The sequence below is a fragment of the Heloderma suspectum genome, chromosome 1 (genome assembly GCF_057233095.1).
Source record: "Heloderma suspectum isolate Gila_16-S chromosome 1, 16-S_ref, whole genome shotgun sequence".
In the NCBI taxonomy this organism is placed as follows: domain Eukaryota; kingdom Metazoa; phylum Chordata; class Lepidosauria; order Squamata; family Helodermatidae; genus Heloderma; species Heloderma suspectum.
Window position 1 is genome coordinate 423,899,454 of NC_139458.1, and position 16,404 is coordinate 423,915,857.

The 16,404-nt window shown below is 45.3% G+C and overlaps 1 pseudogene across 1 annotated transcript in view; it reads right to left on the reverse strand.

Moving 5' to 3' along the window:
• Nucleotides 1-7,807: 7,807 nt before the first annotated feature.
• The window catches only part of LOC146360254 (ankyrin repeat and SOCS box protein 3-like), a 33,394-nt pseudogene continuing 24,797 nt past the window's right edge, over nucleotides 7,808-16,404 (reverse strand). Inside the window, exon 4 of the transcript XR_014786132.1 lies at nucleotides 7,808-7,959. The product of XR_014786132.1 is annotated as an ankyrin repeat and SOCS box protein 3-like (transcript). The remainder of the gene's footprint in view (nucleotides 7,960-16,404) is intronic.

Below are 16,404 nucleotides of genomic sequence, written 5' to 3' on the forward strand. Positions count from 1 at the left end.
TGGACTGTGCACCAGCTATGGGCATTCCTGGACCGTGATAGCTTGGCCATGGTGGTTCAGGCATTAGTAACCTCAAGACTGGATTGCTGCAATAAGCTGTATGTGGGGCGACCCATGGGCTTGGTCTGGAAGCAGCAGCTGGTGGAAATGCAGCCGTGAGGCTACTAACAAGGGCCTCTTTTTGACAACGTATCACACGTCTGCTAAAAGAACTGTGCAGGCTGTCAAGAAGCCATCAGGCCAAGTTTAAGGTCCTGTTGTCAACATATAGAGCCCTAAACAGCTTGAAACCAGATTTCTTCAGGGATCGCCTTGTGTTCCTGTCAGGCCTTTGCAATCCTTGGAGGCAGCACTTCTGAGGGTGCCACATGCTCCTGAGGTTTGCCTCAGGTGTACTTGTAGGAGGGCAGCACCCACCCTCCAGAACACGCTCCCCATTGACATTAAGATGGGCATCTCCAGTTTTAACCTTTAGACGCCTGCTTCAGACCTACCTCTTTATGCAGGCTTTTGCTGCCATGTGTGACCCAGCCACTATAGTTAGTTTTATTGTTCAGCACTCTTTTATTGTATTTTATTGCTATATTATGTTAGCGACTTTAATAATTTATTTGAAAGCAGTATGCTAACTGGTGCAATAAATAAAATAAACTGGACTTACGCTCAAGTAAATGTGTATAGGATTGCAGCCTTAGTGACTTGAGAGATATAAAGTAATTACTCTATTTAAAAGCAAGACCCAGGATGGGAAATACCAGCACCAAAAAACAAAAGGGCCATTTCAAATAATGTTTGCTTCCTGACCATTGGTTTGAATACCAACTTATCCTGGAAAATGTTTGCTAGTCAGAACAGGAAAATGTTCTGGAGGTTTTACCACTGCTCTAAATCGACTGAGCTCTGATTTAGAAGTTTATTTGACTTATATTTAGTAAACAAAACTTAAGTCACCTATAAGTTTCTCCCAAAATCTTTTTCCAATAACCAAAAGTAGTTGAACTGAAATATTTGATTAGGATTTAAAGAATTAAAGTGTCATTATAGTGTAGTTTAAGTGCTCTATTCAGACAGATTCAAAACTTTACACTGAAATAGTTTTTTTATTGGATTACATGTAAATATTTTAAGACACAACATATCAATAGCGTATGCTTCCTTTGCATTATTTAAATTTTAAGGCGGTGGTGGGGGAGTATGAAAGCACCGAAAACAGTGAACACAATAATTTCAGCATCCCCAAACTCCATGCACATAAACATATGTGCTTCCGAGGGAGAGTCGTCCAGGGAAAAAAGTCAATTATGCTTTAATTTTACATTTGACTTAGTTTGACTTCAATTGTGTTCATTCACTGTGTTACTAATTCATGTTATGAAACAATGCATTTGTAAAAGTTTTTAAAATATGCAACTCAACTATAGCAATGGAAGGTTTTCTGGAAATTTCTACTATTCCACAAATCATTGGAGTAAACCCTAACCTAAATGCCAATTAAGAATTTCTCACTTTCTTCAGCTTTCCCTTCCTGGGACCTATCTCGTTCTGAGAGCCAGAGACATGGGTGATCTGCACTCAAAGATTGGACAAGCTTGGGTGTCCGGACTGTAACCTTCCTTAAGCAAGACTTCCAAGCAACCTTCATTACTGCCATAGTAGACAGGACTCAGTTTACCTTCGGCACTGCCGCAGAGCCAGTTGGTCACCAGTATGAGCACTGGTGACCACAATAGTATCACCACAATACACTGTGGATATGCAAACTAGAGGTTAATGTTACGTATTTCTCTACAAGAGCTAAACGTTTCCTATGAGCCTTACAGACTAATGTAGATCACTCCTGACACCCAAAAACAACAACAACCACCCTTTGCTGTCTTTCAGTATATACTGTAAAATATATTTAAAATGTTTCAGTCCGTAATGGGGAGGGATAGGAAATAACTCTGTTCTAAAAACTTACTTTAAATGTAAATCTAAAATACCTTTCTAGAATTAAAACACAATTAGGGCGTGCTCATTTAGAAAGGAAAAAATCCTACAACTCACTGTATTCCCCAGCCAGCATGTACAGCATTGCGCCCTTAATCTCGGTTTAGCTTATTTTTCACATCTGTTTTCTATTTGCTCAGGAACCTGGTTTTGACCTACCCAAGTCTCTGGGGATGCTATTCATTCAAACAAGAAAAACTGAACAGAAACCTCTAGCCAAAGACATAGAGTTGGATCCAGATGGTAGGGTCCATATTCTATTATTCTATTAATTAATTTTAATTAATTTAGATTTGTCTGTGTGTTTGAAGCCTGCAGTACCACCTTCAGTCATGAGGTGGCAAAGTTCCCTAACCAAGGCATAGCTTTCCAGTCGATAGTTTGAAGATGGAGGGGAGTAGTCTGAGGGACAGCTGCCTCCTCCCCCCCAGAGGAATGGAGTGGAGAGACCCCTGCCTCAGGAGTCTTTAGGGGTGCACCATGGCAGAGACTGTGCCTAGGGGTGCCAGCAAGCGTGGCTTCACTCAGACGGGGCGGGCACAACTCTGTCACGTGTGTAACTCTGCTTGAAGGCTTCGCTGTATCAAACTAAGGGCTATTCCAACCTGTGCAAAGCTGGGTACATTTGCTAATAAAACACGGTATGACTAAGGTCGTGGATTCATGTGTTTGAAAATATTTAGGGGACTTGCATGTGTAGAGCTCCTCAACGTGAGGGGATGAGCATCCTGATTGGCCCAGAATTTCTCCCACCCCTCACATAGAGGAGCTCTGCATTGCATGTTTGGTACAGGCAGAAGGCTCCTTTACACAGATGCTGAACATGTGGCCAGTGGTGGAAACATGTCTAGTGGAGGTGAAGTTAAGCAGCCTGATCCTGTGACTGACACACACACACTCCCTCACAAATTATTTCAGTGCATGAGGGGGAAGGGTTGAGTGGACTGCTACAGCGCTGTGTGTTTCTGTCCTCTCAAGATCTCCACATTTATTATAGGGCCAATGTAGCAAGCCTATGTTAAGGTGTGTTGGCTGAATAGCATTCTGCCATTATAACTGGAAATCAGGGCAGTAGGTTCTGTGGCTTATACTGAGAAAACAGCTCACTAGACTGAATGGAAACGTGGCAATCTAGGAAAGGTGAGTTTGGTCCGTGCCAGTCTTGTGGTAGAAAAAGAAAGAAGTTGCTGATTTACTGGAGCTTAAAGTTGGGTGAGTGTCCACCAGCCGTTTGACAAGTATTGGCTGGTTTTTTCCACAGACTTACATGGGGTTTACTTTGTAGTAACATTTCTCCATTTCTACCGCATCTTTTGGAAAACAGTTTGTCTTCTTAGGTAAGGGAGAAGACGTGGTATGTGTTTTGCCCCAGAAAAAGAGTAAGATATTTGTATTTGTAGGTTTTGGGGAAAGTGTGACTTTTTACACCCTGTTTTAACCTATGAGATTCATAAGCTCATATTTGCAGGATGGGAGGGGGAATAGAATGAAGTGTGAGTGCAGCCCCCTTGCGGAATGCCAGTGTGACATAACCCTCCCTCATGGCTGTCTGCGTCTGCTTTGGGTCAGCTGTATCCACTGACCCACAAGTTTCAGCTAGGGATGTACGAAACTCATTTACCTTTGCTCCGTCCCTCCTCACGGAATCCTCGATGGGGGGGGGCGATCCGGTCCTCCCCCCCGGAATCCTCGACGGCCAGGCCGCGGAGCAGTTGGCCAGGGCCGTCCGCAGCCGGATTTCCGGCTGCGGACAGCCTGGTGCGGATGCAAATGGCGGACACCGTAGCGGCCACCATTTGCGTCCAGCTAGACAGCTGTGATAGGCTATGTAAGAATTTACGTAGCCTATCATGACTAACGTAAAAACAAAACAAAACGCAGCGTACGTAAATGCCGGCGGCTACGGCGGCCGCCATTTGCGTGGCCTATTTTTCAATGACTTATCTTATGTCAATATTTACGTAAGATAAAATGGCGAAAAAAAGGGAATGCAAATAGCGTCCACTACGCTATTTGTGTTCCCCTTTTTTTCCGCCATTTTATCTTACGTAAATATTGACGTAATATAAGTCGGCGAAAAATAGGCCACGCAAATGGCGGCCGCTGTAGCTGCCGTCATTTGCATGCACTGCGTGTTTTTTGTTTTTATTTTTTTACGTTAGCCGTGATAGGCTACGTAAATTGTTACGTAGCCTATCATGGTGCGAGGACGGCAATGGCGGCGGCGGCAGCCCTGCCATGGCCGGCCAGACCAGCTGCTGCCGCCGCCAAATCTGCCCCAGGTAAGTGCCATCCCGGGGGGATTCCGCGGGGGGGCAGGAGGCCGTTCCGCCATGGATTCCAGGGGGCCGGATTCTTTAGAACTGGAAATTCTCACTGGAATCCGTGGCGGAATTCTCCGCCATCCCTAGCTTCAGCCCTTAAATTCACCAGGTAAAAGAGACACCTAATGTCTCTTTACCTAACCAGAAGTACCCAGGAAATATGATCACTACTGATAGCGCAGAAAGATGAAAAAAATGTGGGATTTTATAATTTTAAAACAAACAAATATGTTTATTTGATACAAGAGATGTTATATAATCAGTCACTCAGTTCTCGGTCTTACCCTGCCTACTGTACCCCTTCGAACTCCTATTCTCACCACCCCACTATCTAGATGTTGCTTCTACAATCCCTAAATCCCTATCTAACCAACGCACAATCCTATGCATGTTTAGACAGAAAAAAGTCCTACAATTCCCAGCATTCCACAGCCAGCCATGATGGCTGGGGAATGCTGGGAGCTGTAGGACTTTTTCGGGTCTAAACATGCATAGGATTGCACCCTAACTGTCTGTTCCTGCCTTTTATAAACTCAGTCTCCTCTATCCCAGACACACACACACAAACCCTCCCACCTTGCACTCACTCTCTGCCATACAATTAACCCTAACTTACTTGGGTTCTATTTAACACAGCAAATAACTACTAGTAGACCCTAACTACTAAGAGCAAGTTCTCAAATTACAGTGGTGGTGTGGGAGCTGAAGGAGGTTCAGCACCCCTGCTCTAAAGGAAAGTCAAGGAGTAAACAGGTATTCCCAGCTGTAGCATAGGACACTGGAAATTCTGCCTAACCATCATGGCAGTTCCCCAGCTAAACTGGCTGATATGAAGGGTACAGGGCACTCCTCCCTTTAGGGTTTATCATGAAAAGGCTTGACGGACGTCTGGTGGGCATGCTTTAGGCCTAGGCTGCCCAGCCACAGTATGGAGAGTGCTGGGTCTGTACCAACTCTACAATTCCATAAGAAAAATGGAGGAAATCCAGTCTGGCTCCCGAGACTCCCCATTCCTGTTCCAAGATTATTTATTTATGTCATTTCATTTCTATACTGCCCAATAGCTGAAGCTCTCTGGATGGTTCACAAAAATTAAAGATTAAATTTAAAGAATCACACAGAGAAAGAAGATGGGAGATTGCATCTTTGAATGCTCCCCCATTTCCCTGGCCTACAGAAAAGGGAAGAGGTTAGACCAGTCTCCTTGACGAACTAGCTTGATACGCACAGGGAGTTTTCAGTGTGGGATAAGAGCATTTAAACAGAAGGCTCTCCCGTCTTCCTGCAAGGACTGCACCAATTGTTTTTTTCTCAGTGTTTCAATTGGCTCTGAGCCTAGGTGCTTCCTTGAGTTTATAGAAATATGGCAGGTTAGAAATGGAGGATAAGGTTATCAATGGCTACTAGTCATGATGGCTATATATAGTGTCCAGTTTCAGAGGCAGTATGCCAGTTGCTGCGGGATACAAGCAGGAAGGTGATGTTGCACTCATGGCCTACTCGTGGACTTCTGGTTGGCCACTGTGTCGTCAGAATGCTGGACTAGATCGGCCTTTGGTCTGATCCAGCATGGCTTCTCTTATGTTCTTAAATGTAACACTCCAATCCTAAAGGAAAAAAGGCGGGATATAAATGCAATAAATAAATAAATAAATAAATAAAATTAACAACAAAATGTATCTTCCAATAAAAAAGCATACATTAGAATTCCTATCAGGTTATCTGCTCGCATTGGGAATTCTGTTTGCGCAACAGGGTTTTCCTAGCTATTCCCCAACCCTACATAGACCTGCATCCCCAAAAAGCTGCTCCTGAGGGTTGACGAACCCTCTGGAATAGCACGGGGTAGATAACACAGGGGCTGCAGAAGAATGGGGAAATCAGAGAAATTGAAAATCCTGTTCTACCCACACAAGACATCTGTGGGTCCAAGCCATTGATTTCAACAGGACTTAACTCCCAAAAATGCAACAAAGCCTTGAGACACCTTAAAAACTAACAGTGTATAAACGTCCATGGACTAGAGTCCAGTTTATGCTTTTGTGATTGGAATATAAATGTATCAAGAAGTGTTGCTCGGAATAGATCACAATGACTGGACACTGTAAGCAATGCATTCCTCAGTAATGCATCACCTCAGTGTGGAAGTCCCTTAACCAGTGTTAGAAGAATGAAAATACATTGCTGATCAACTGATACATTAGGCTTATTTAAACATTTAAATAGACCTTTTCCGCTTCATAATTATGGTGCTCAAGATGGATGAGTTGTATGAAGCTAGCTGGAATTCTAGAAGACTTGATTGCAGGGTAGCCCATCCCACGTCTTCCACAGACATTGACTGGGTTCGAACAGCACGGTACCTATGATGACTTAATTAACCCATCATGGGTTATCATGTTGTCTGGAGGGAGTTTTTTTAACCCACGATGGCTTATTTGGCCAAAATAACCCACTCTGATAAACCACAGTCTGCAGAGTGGGTTATTTAACCCATCATGGGTTATCATGTCATGTGGCGGTCACTATGGGTTATTTTGGCTGTCTACAGAGCTGTGCAGCAAGAGCAGTCAAAACAGCTGCCATTCTGCTCTTTGCTGGCTTCCTGCTTAGGAACACATTAAAGCAATCAAGCCAGCAGTGTAGAAGAGGCAGAGTATGAGGGTTGGTCCTTATCCCACAAACCCCCAAGTTGTTATAGGCATCTCTCCCTTTTTGGTGCACCAGGGTTTTTTGCTGCTTTCAGAGTTAGGGAGCAGGATCTTCATAGTGCATCGGGTGCATCCTTAATAGAGGAGGCAGGGTATGTGGTTTGGTCCCAAACTTGCAAACCCCCAAGGTTTTCTAGCCACTTCTCCCTTTTTGGTACACTTGGCATTTTTGCTCCTGTGAAGTAAATGCACAGGGGTTTGATGGTGGATCAGGTACCTCACAACTAGGAGAGGCTGCATGGGATGTTTGGTCCCGATCCTGAAAACCCCCCAAGGGTTTAGAACTGACCCCCCCCCCCCCGTTTTGCTCCACTTGGGATTTTTGCTGCTTGGATAGTGACCGCACAGGCTTTTGGTGGTAGATCAGGTGTCTGTGTGCTTATTAGCCCAGCTACTGCAATTAGCTTATTAAACCACCATGGGTTACATGATGTCCAAACGCGCCCATGAAAATTGGCCAGCTGATGCTTACCTTTTAATTTCAGAAACCTCTGTCTGCTGTTTGAGAATCCTAGTGTACTGGGACAAAACAATTATTTCAAGTAAATTAATGTCCAGTAACAGATTTATTACCCATGTTATGTCTGAGCATTTCTTAGACGCGTGTAATACTTTTCTCTATTTAAAATCTCTACTGTTTAACACTCAGTGCAGTTCCTGCCTTATTCAGAATGATCATTTGCATTTAGACTGACTTTTCTGCACTAGGTTGTCATAAATCAGAAAAAGGAACGACATGCAAAGTCTATACAAAACTGTCATTTGAAAAAAAAGAGTACAACTTTATTTATATGGAAATGAAATTATGGATTTATAGATTAGCTTAAAAACAGCCAGATGTAAACAATTCCAGTCATACCAAGTGTGGGGCCCATTAATATTTGCTCCATGTTGGAGGAGAAGCTTTATCACATCAGTATGTCCATTTTCAACAGCTTCGAACAAAAGGTTAAAAACCATTATTATCATAAATTCATCTTAATCACCACAATCATTAGAATGTAGTTTCTCATCCAATACCAAAGCCAGAATCAATTTTCTAAGGGCACAATCCTATGCAGGTTTAGACAGAAAAAAACCCTACAACTCCCAGCTGGCTGGGGCACGCTGGGAGTTGTAGGAATTTTTTCTGTCTAAACCTGCTGTCAGGAGCGCCCTAGCTGCCTCTTGCAGTACCCACCAATAGCCAACTCAGGACACAGACGATGAGGAATTCTTTCCGAGACTTTATTCCTTTATTACTTTATGACTCTTTCAGAATACTAGTAGCTAGCGCCAAAGCAAGGAACAGCACTGGGGAAAGATAGCTGAGTAGCCTAAGCTCCAGGTAAGGCAGTTGGTCCCCGTTTGAAGGAGAATCACAGGAAGACCCTGAACTTATGGGCTAGGGAGACATCCTCCCTGTTTCCCTTGGGTCCTCGGGACGTGACCGTTTTTTGCGCACCAAACGAGCGCTATGCCTCCTTTCTGCACCCTCCAGCTGTCGTCACTCCCTGCATCTGCGCCGAGCATCCAGCAAGCCCCCCTCCCGCACTCTCTCACTGCCAACATCACTATCTATCCCAGGAATGCTGGCAGGAGGAATCTCTGCCAGCTGCTGTGCTTGTGAGAGATGAGCGAGCTCCTCTCCCACGGATTGCTGCTCCTCCTCAGAATCAGAACTGCTCTGGGGCTCTATTGGCTCAGTTTCCACCCTGACACCTGCATAGGATTGCACCCTAAGCGGTCATGCAGTAATATACAAGCACAGCCCTTTACACCTGTGCATAAAAGAACAAAATGTATTCCCAAGATTCACCTGGCTTGGATGTAAAAGATTTATGATTTGAAACATGACCACTGATGAATGTATTTTATGAACATAAGACACAGCATAGGTACACATCTGGTTATGTGATTTTCCAAGGGAATAAAGTCTGAATGCCAAAAAAAACCAACACCCCAGAATTTTTCTCCAGCAAGTTGAGGACTGTCAAAAGCAGCAGCCACCAGCGGACGACAGATTACAGACTAGACCAGTTCAGATATAACCGGTAACCACACTTTCCCATTCTGTGTAGGAAGTTTGGCTCACATGTTTCCTTTCTCCTTCTCTCCTCTTGCGTACCCACAGGGAAGAGATCAGAAACTTTTACTTCCACTTTTAAGTTAACCACAGTTCCCCACTGTGTTGAACTATGGGATCTAAAGTTTCCTTTGACTGTGATTTGTTAGAAGAAGCTGGGAACAAACTGTGGTTTCAGATACTGGCTAGTTCCAACAACCCACAATTCAAAAAATCACAGCTCCTAAAGTTCTTACATAACAGGGAGATAATTTAAAAGTAGAAGCAAACAACAGTGATCTCTTCCTTTCTTCCATGCAAGAGGAAAGGGCAAGCGCACAAGCTCAAGGCTTGCACACATCCCAGGAAACCTTGGTTTTCTGTTGTATCTGAAATAGTCCATTATCAGGGCAGACTCATCTTCTGAAAACGCATCAGCCAAGATAAAGCATATGTGAGGCACTTGCAGTGGAGGGATGCTTAATCACATCCAAAAATTCTACTCTGTATATCTTCTGTCACCAAGGAGTTTCCATCCCAGTTGGGTTTATTTTCGGTTTCACAGCCAAGAATGGGGGATGATTTGAAAAACCTGCTAGGATTTACAGAGGAGAATTGTGTAAAGGAAAGCAGGACGCTGGGGCTCTACCAGCCCCCTTTTTCCGCTGCCACCACCTCTTCAGATCGGCTCCACCTGACACTAGAGGATCCCTCTTACTCTCTCCAACCCTCCAGAGGGAATCAGTAGCCACTGAATTTAGCACTGACCTAGGAAAGAAAAAGCAGCAATATTTTGAGGTAGAAGTTTATTTACAGTAAGGAGTGAGGGAATGGGAAGGAAATAGAACAAGATACAAATAGAAATACCCCAAGAACCAATTCCCTGTTTGGAAACCTGACATAAGCTAAAACAATAACACTCTACCAGGCCTACCTACGCCCACCTCAGAGTAGGATCCTTTGTCATAGCCAGCATACAAACACCTTCCACCCAGACTGCATGAAAACCAAAGGACAAAGGATGGTCACTTGTCTGTTTTTATCTGTTTCTGGCCCAGCTCCTAGCTCCTTCGCACCCCTCCCTCCTCTCAAGGAGGATGAGATGGCTTTTCATACCTCTCCAGCTGTGCTGGCCCTTTGGCAGGCCTAGATGGTTTATGGCCTTGAGTCAAGATAAGAACTCTGGCCTGGCGCCTCCAGCCTTGAAGCTTTCCAGCCTCCCTTCAACCCAGGGGGCTGGAGTTGCAAACCTACCCCCTCCTACAATAAAACATTAAAATGCAACCTTATATTATTAACCCTTGCCTACCACGGCCTTCCTCTCGATTAGACCATCTCCTTTACAAATAGGCAGACTGAGAGCCAAACATCCTCCTCCTGCCGTCCCCTGCCAAAGCCACTCCATTCCCCACATTAAACATTACAAGAGGAGATCGGGTTGCGGAACCTCAGGTTTCCCTCAAGATTTGTACCTCCAACCTGAGTTTCATAAGCAAACTTCACTGAAATGAAGCAAAGTTAATTTCAGACCACTACACCAGATATGAAAGTTCACCCCATGTCATATTTATTTTTATTTAATGTTATCTATTATTAATCATCCCCTTCATGGATCACTGCCTTGTTGTGGCGAAGGGGCTTGTGTAACTCAGTGAAGCCATAAGTTATGCTGTGCAGGGCCACCCAAGACGGACAGGTCATGGCAGAGAGTTCTGACAAAATGTGGTCCACTGGAGAAGGAAATGGCAACCCACTCCAGTATTCTTGCCAAGAAAACCCCATGGAACGTAACACAAGGCTAAAAGAGATGACACCGGAAGATGAGCCCCTCAGGACGGAAGGTGTCCAATATACTACTGGGGAAGAGCAGAGGGTATTTCCAAGTAGCGCCAGAAAGAGTGAAGCAGCTGGGCCAAAGCCGAAAGGACACTCAGCTGTGGATGTGTCTGGTGGTGAAAAGAAAATCCGATGCTGTAAAGAACAATATTGTTTAGGAACCTGGAATGTCAGATCAATGAATCAAGGTAAGCTGGAGGTGGTCAAACATGAGATGGCAAGATTGAACATCGACATCTTGGGAATCAGCGAACTAAAATGGACAGGCATGGGCGAATTTAATTCAGGTGACCATCATACCTACTATTGTGGGCAAGAATCCCTTAGAAGAAATGGAGGAGCACTCATAGTCAACAAAAGGGTGGGAAAAGCAGTACTGGGGTACAATCTTAAAAACGATAGAATGATCTCAGTACGAATCCAAGGCAAACCATTCAACATCACAGTAATTCAAGTCTATGCCCCAACCACTGAGGCCAAAGAAGCTGAGGTTGATCGGTTCTATGAAGACCTACAACACCTTCTAGAACTAACACCAAAAAAAGATGTCCTCTTCATCATAGGGGATTGGAATGCTAAAGTAGGAAGTCAAGAAATCACCGGGATAACAGGCAGGCATGGCCTTGGTGTACAGAATGAAGCAGGACAAAGGCTAATAGAGTTTTGCCAAGAGAACACGCTGATCATAGCAAACAATCTTTTCCAACAGCACAAGAGACGACTCTACACATGGACATCACCAGATGGTCAATATCGAAATCAGATTGATTATGTCCTTTGCAGCCAAAGATGGAGAAGCTCTATACAGTCAGTAAAAACAAGACCTGGAGCTGACTGTGGCTCAGATCATGAGCTTCTTGTTGCAAAATTTCGGCTTAAATTGAAGAATGTAGGGAAAACCACTAAACCATTCAGGTATGACCTAAATCATATCCCTGATGAATACAGAGTGGAGGTGAGGAATAGATTTCAGGGATTAGACCTGATAGACAGAGTGCCTGAGGAACTATGGACGGAGGTCCGTAACATTGTTCAGGAGGCAGCAACAAAATCCATCCCAAAGAAAAAGAAATGCAAGAAAGCCAAGTGGCTGTCTGATGAGGCTTTACAAGTAGCTGAGGAAAGAAGGGAGGCGAAAAGCAAGGGAGAAAGGGGAAGATATATCCAACTGAATGCAGAGTTCCAGAGAATAGCGAGGAGAGACAAGAAGGCCTTCTTAAATGAACAATGCAAAGAAATCAAGGAAAATAACAGAATGGGAAAGACTAGAGATCTCTTCAAGAAAATCGGAGATCTCAAGGGAACGTTTTGTGCAAAGACTGGCATGATAAAGGACAAAGAAGGCAGGGACCTAACAGAAGCACATGAGATTAAGAAGAGGTGGCAAGAACACACAGAAGAACTATACAGGAAAGATCTGAATGTCCCTGATAGCCATGATAGTGCGGTCACTGAACTTGAGCCGGACATCCTAGAAAGCGAAGTCAAGAGGGCCTTAGGAAGCATTACTAACAACAAAGCTAGTGGAGATGACAGTATTCCAGCTGAGCTATTTAAAATCCTAAAAGATGATGCTGTTAAAGTGCTGCATTCTGTATGCTAACAAATTTGGAACACTCAACAATGGCTGCAAGACTGGAAAAGGTCAGTTTACATTCCAATTCCAAAGAAGGGCAATGCCAAAGAGTGTTCAAACTACCACACAATTGCGCTCATTTCACATGCCAGCAAGGTGATGCTCAAAATCCTACAAGCTAGGCTTCAGCAGTATGCGAACCGAGAACTACCGGAAGTACAAGCTGGGTTTCGAAGAGGCAGAGGAACTAGAGATCAAATCGCCAACATTCGCTGCATCATGGAGAAAGCAAGGGAATTCCAGAAAAACGTCTATTTCTGCTTCATTGACTATGCTAAAGCCTTTGATTGTGTGGATCACAACAAACTGTGGCAAATTCTTAAAGTGATGGGAGTACCAGACCACCTTACCTGTCTCCTGAGAAACCTGTACCAGGGTCAAGAAGCAACAGTAAGAACCAGACATGGTTCAAAATTGGGAAAGGAGTACGACAAGGTTGCATATTGTCGCCCTGCTTATTTAACTTATATGCAGAGTACATCATGAGAAATGCCAGGTTGGATGAATCAGAGGTCGGAATTAAGATTGCTGGGAGAATTATCAACAACCTCCGATATGCAGACGATACCACCCTAATGGCAGAAAGCGAAGAGGATCTCAAGAGCCTCTTGTTGAGGGTGAAAGAGGAGAGTGCAAAAGCTGGTTTGAAACTCAACATTAAAAAAACGAAGATCATGGCATCTGGCCCCATCACTTCCTGGCATATAGAAGGGGAAGAAATGGAAGCAGTGACAGATTTTACTTTCTTGGGCTCCAAGATCACCGCAGACGGTGACTGTAGCCATGAAATTAAAAGACGCTTGCTCCTTGGGAGGAAAGCTATGGCCAACCTAGACAGCATAGTAAGAAGCAGAGACATCACCTTGCCGACAAAGGTCCGTCTAATCAAAGCTATGGTTTTCCCAGTAGTAATGTATGGCTGTGAGAGCTGGACTATAAAGAAGGCTGAGCGCCAAAGAATTGATGCTTTCAAACTGTGGTGCTGGAGAAGACTCTTACGAGTCCCCTGGACTGCAAGGAGGTCAAATCAGTCCATCCTAAAGGAAATCAACCCTGAGTGCTCATTGGAAGGACAGATACTGAAGCTGAAGCTCAAATAGTTTGGCCACCTAATGCGAAGAGAAAACTCTCTGGAAAAGACCCTGATGCTGGGAAAGACTGAAGGCAAAAGGAGAAGGGGACGGCAGAGGATGAGATGGCTAGATAGCATCACGGATGCAATGAATATGAACTTGAGCACGCTCCGGGAGAGAGCGCAGGACAGGAAGGCCTGGCGTGCTATGGTCCATGGGGTCACGACTGAACGACTGAACAACAACAAATTATTAATCATGTTATTAACAGTGGCTCTCTACCAAACAGTTGTCGCTGATAACACAAACCTCTTGACATAGGGTATGTCAATTAACATATGGGGGGGAAGGGGGGACACCTTTGTCCTGGTTCAAGCTGCAGGAGACAGAATTAACATCTGAATGAATAGTTACTCAGCAGTCTGTCATTCTAATCTCCCCTTGAAGTTTCTTTGCTCAAGAATGGCCACTTCAAGGTCAGTGACTGAGTCTTGGGAGGCTGAAGTTCTCCCACTAGTTTTTCAATACTGACATTTCTGATGCCAGATTTGTGTCTTTTGCGTGGAGGCCAGCTTGTTTATCCTATGTAGAGTGCATTAGGGCATTGCTAGCAGATGATAGGGGCCACAGTGGCTTAGACGCTGAATTGCAGACCGGAAGGTCAGCAGGACAGCAGTTCGAGACCCGAGTGCCGCGTGACAGAGTGAGCTCCCGTCTTCAGTCCCAGCTTCTGCCACCCTAGCAGTTCGAAAGCAAGAAATTGCAAGTAGATAAATAGGTACCACCTCGGCGGGAAAGGTAACAGCGTTCCGTGCACCTTGGTGTTCAGTCATGCCGGCCACATGACCACGGAAGCATCTTCGGTAGGGATGTACGAAAGTCACTTACCTTTTCGCAGCTTTGCTTCGCGGTGGGGGGGAGGCGCTTCGCTTCTCCCCCCGAAATTCAGGCTGGGGGGGGCCCGGCCCGCCTCGCCAGGCCGAAATTCAGGCCGGGGAGAAGTGCCCCGTCTCCCCAGCCGTGAACTATGAAAGTTAAAAAAAAAAAAAAACGTGATAGGCTACGTAACGATTTACGCAGCCTATCACGGCTAGATTTGCAAAGTCAGCCATTATAGGCTACGTTAATCATTACGTAGCCTATCACGGGTGACTTTGAAAAAAAAAAAGCGCGTACGCAAATGGCGGCCCCCAAGGGGCGCTGCCATTTGCGTTCCTTATTTGGTCCCTGTAGTCTACGTAAAGATTTATTTTCGCCGTAGTCTACATAAATCTTTACGTAGACTACAGGGACCAAATAAGGAACGCAAATGGCAGCGCCCCATGGGGGCCGCCATTTGCGTACACACTTTTTTTTTTTTTCAAAGTCACCTGTGATAGGCTACATAACGATTAACGTAGCCTATCACGGCTGACTTTGGAGATCTAGCCGTGATAGGCTACGTTAATCGTTACGTAGCCTATCATGGGGTTTTGGGTTTTTTTACTTCAGCTGTAATGGCGGCAGCGGCAGCTGGTCGAAAGACTGGCTGCTGCCCCCTCCCCCGCCAAAAGCCCGCCGAACCGCCGCTGGGACCTGCCGCCGGGAGGGACATTCGGCCACGGTAAGTCCCATCCCGGGGGGGGCGGGGGGCGGAGAATTTTACCGCCGATTTCGGGGGGCCGAATGCGTTGGCGCTCAGCCCCCCGAAGATTCGGGTAGAAATTCTCCGCCATCCCTAATCTTCAGACAGCACTGGCTCTTCGGCTTAGAAATGGAGATGAGCATCACACCCTAGAGTCAGACACGACTGGTTGGGGACACCTTTACCTTTTTTTTTTTTAGCAGATGATGGCATATGTCGCATTGGATGCTGCTGCTACGACTAACATGGCTACCTCATAGAAATAACTGCAATGTCTCCCACTTGAGACATGTACATCTCCCCATAGGAACGGGAGGTGGGGAGAATCTGGTTGGGAGGGGCAGCATAACATCCAAACAGTTTCATAGTTGTTTGTCTTCACTGAACAACCAGCACTGGCATCAACACAATGGCCAGCACCGTCAACCACAGCTGGAAAGGGGAGGAAAGAAGTAACAGCTGTGCTGTGTCACAAGCAGCAGTGAAAGGAGACCTGACACTCCTGATACATGGGGGTATCCGTTGTGACCATATAAACCAGAAAGGGTCAAAGGCAGCTACACTTTTTCTTAAATCCAAAGCAATTTGGCAAGCAGGCCCATGCCACTTCTCAGACCTCTCAGTAAAGGTAGATAATACTAGGGAAGCCACATGAGCCAAGCATTTATGAGCTTTTTGACAGTGACTTTGTCTTTAAAAACAACAACAAGCAACTCTGAAGAAGTTCCTGAGAATGAAAGATCTGCATGCCAAGCTATGGAAATGGACCTCCATAGGGTTATCTGTCCCATAGAATACATCCATAGTGGTTTGGAGATCTGCAAAAGGCAGATCCATGGAAAGTTCCAGGTGAGCAACTTGCTCCAGTCGGAGCGGAAGTTGAACTGAGGCTTTATGATCCATCCATCCAGTCCGCCCCTTCTAAGCTCTACCCCTCTGCCTGGGGGACTGTGAATCCTTAAAGGGCCAACCCCCTGTCAGGGTGGAAACTGAGCCGATAGAACTCCAGAGCAGTTCTGATTCTGAGGAGGAACAGCAATCCGTGGGAGAGGAGCGCGCTCATCTCTCACAGGCACAGCAGCTGGCAGAGATTCCTCCTGTCAGCATTCCTGGGATAGATAGTGATGCTGGCAGCGAGAGAATGCGGGAGGGGGGCTTGCTGGATGC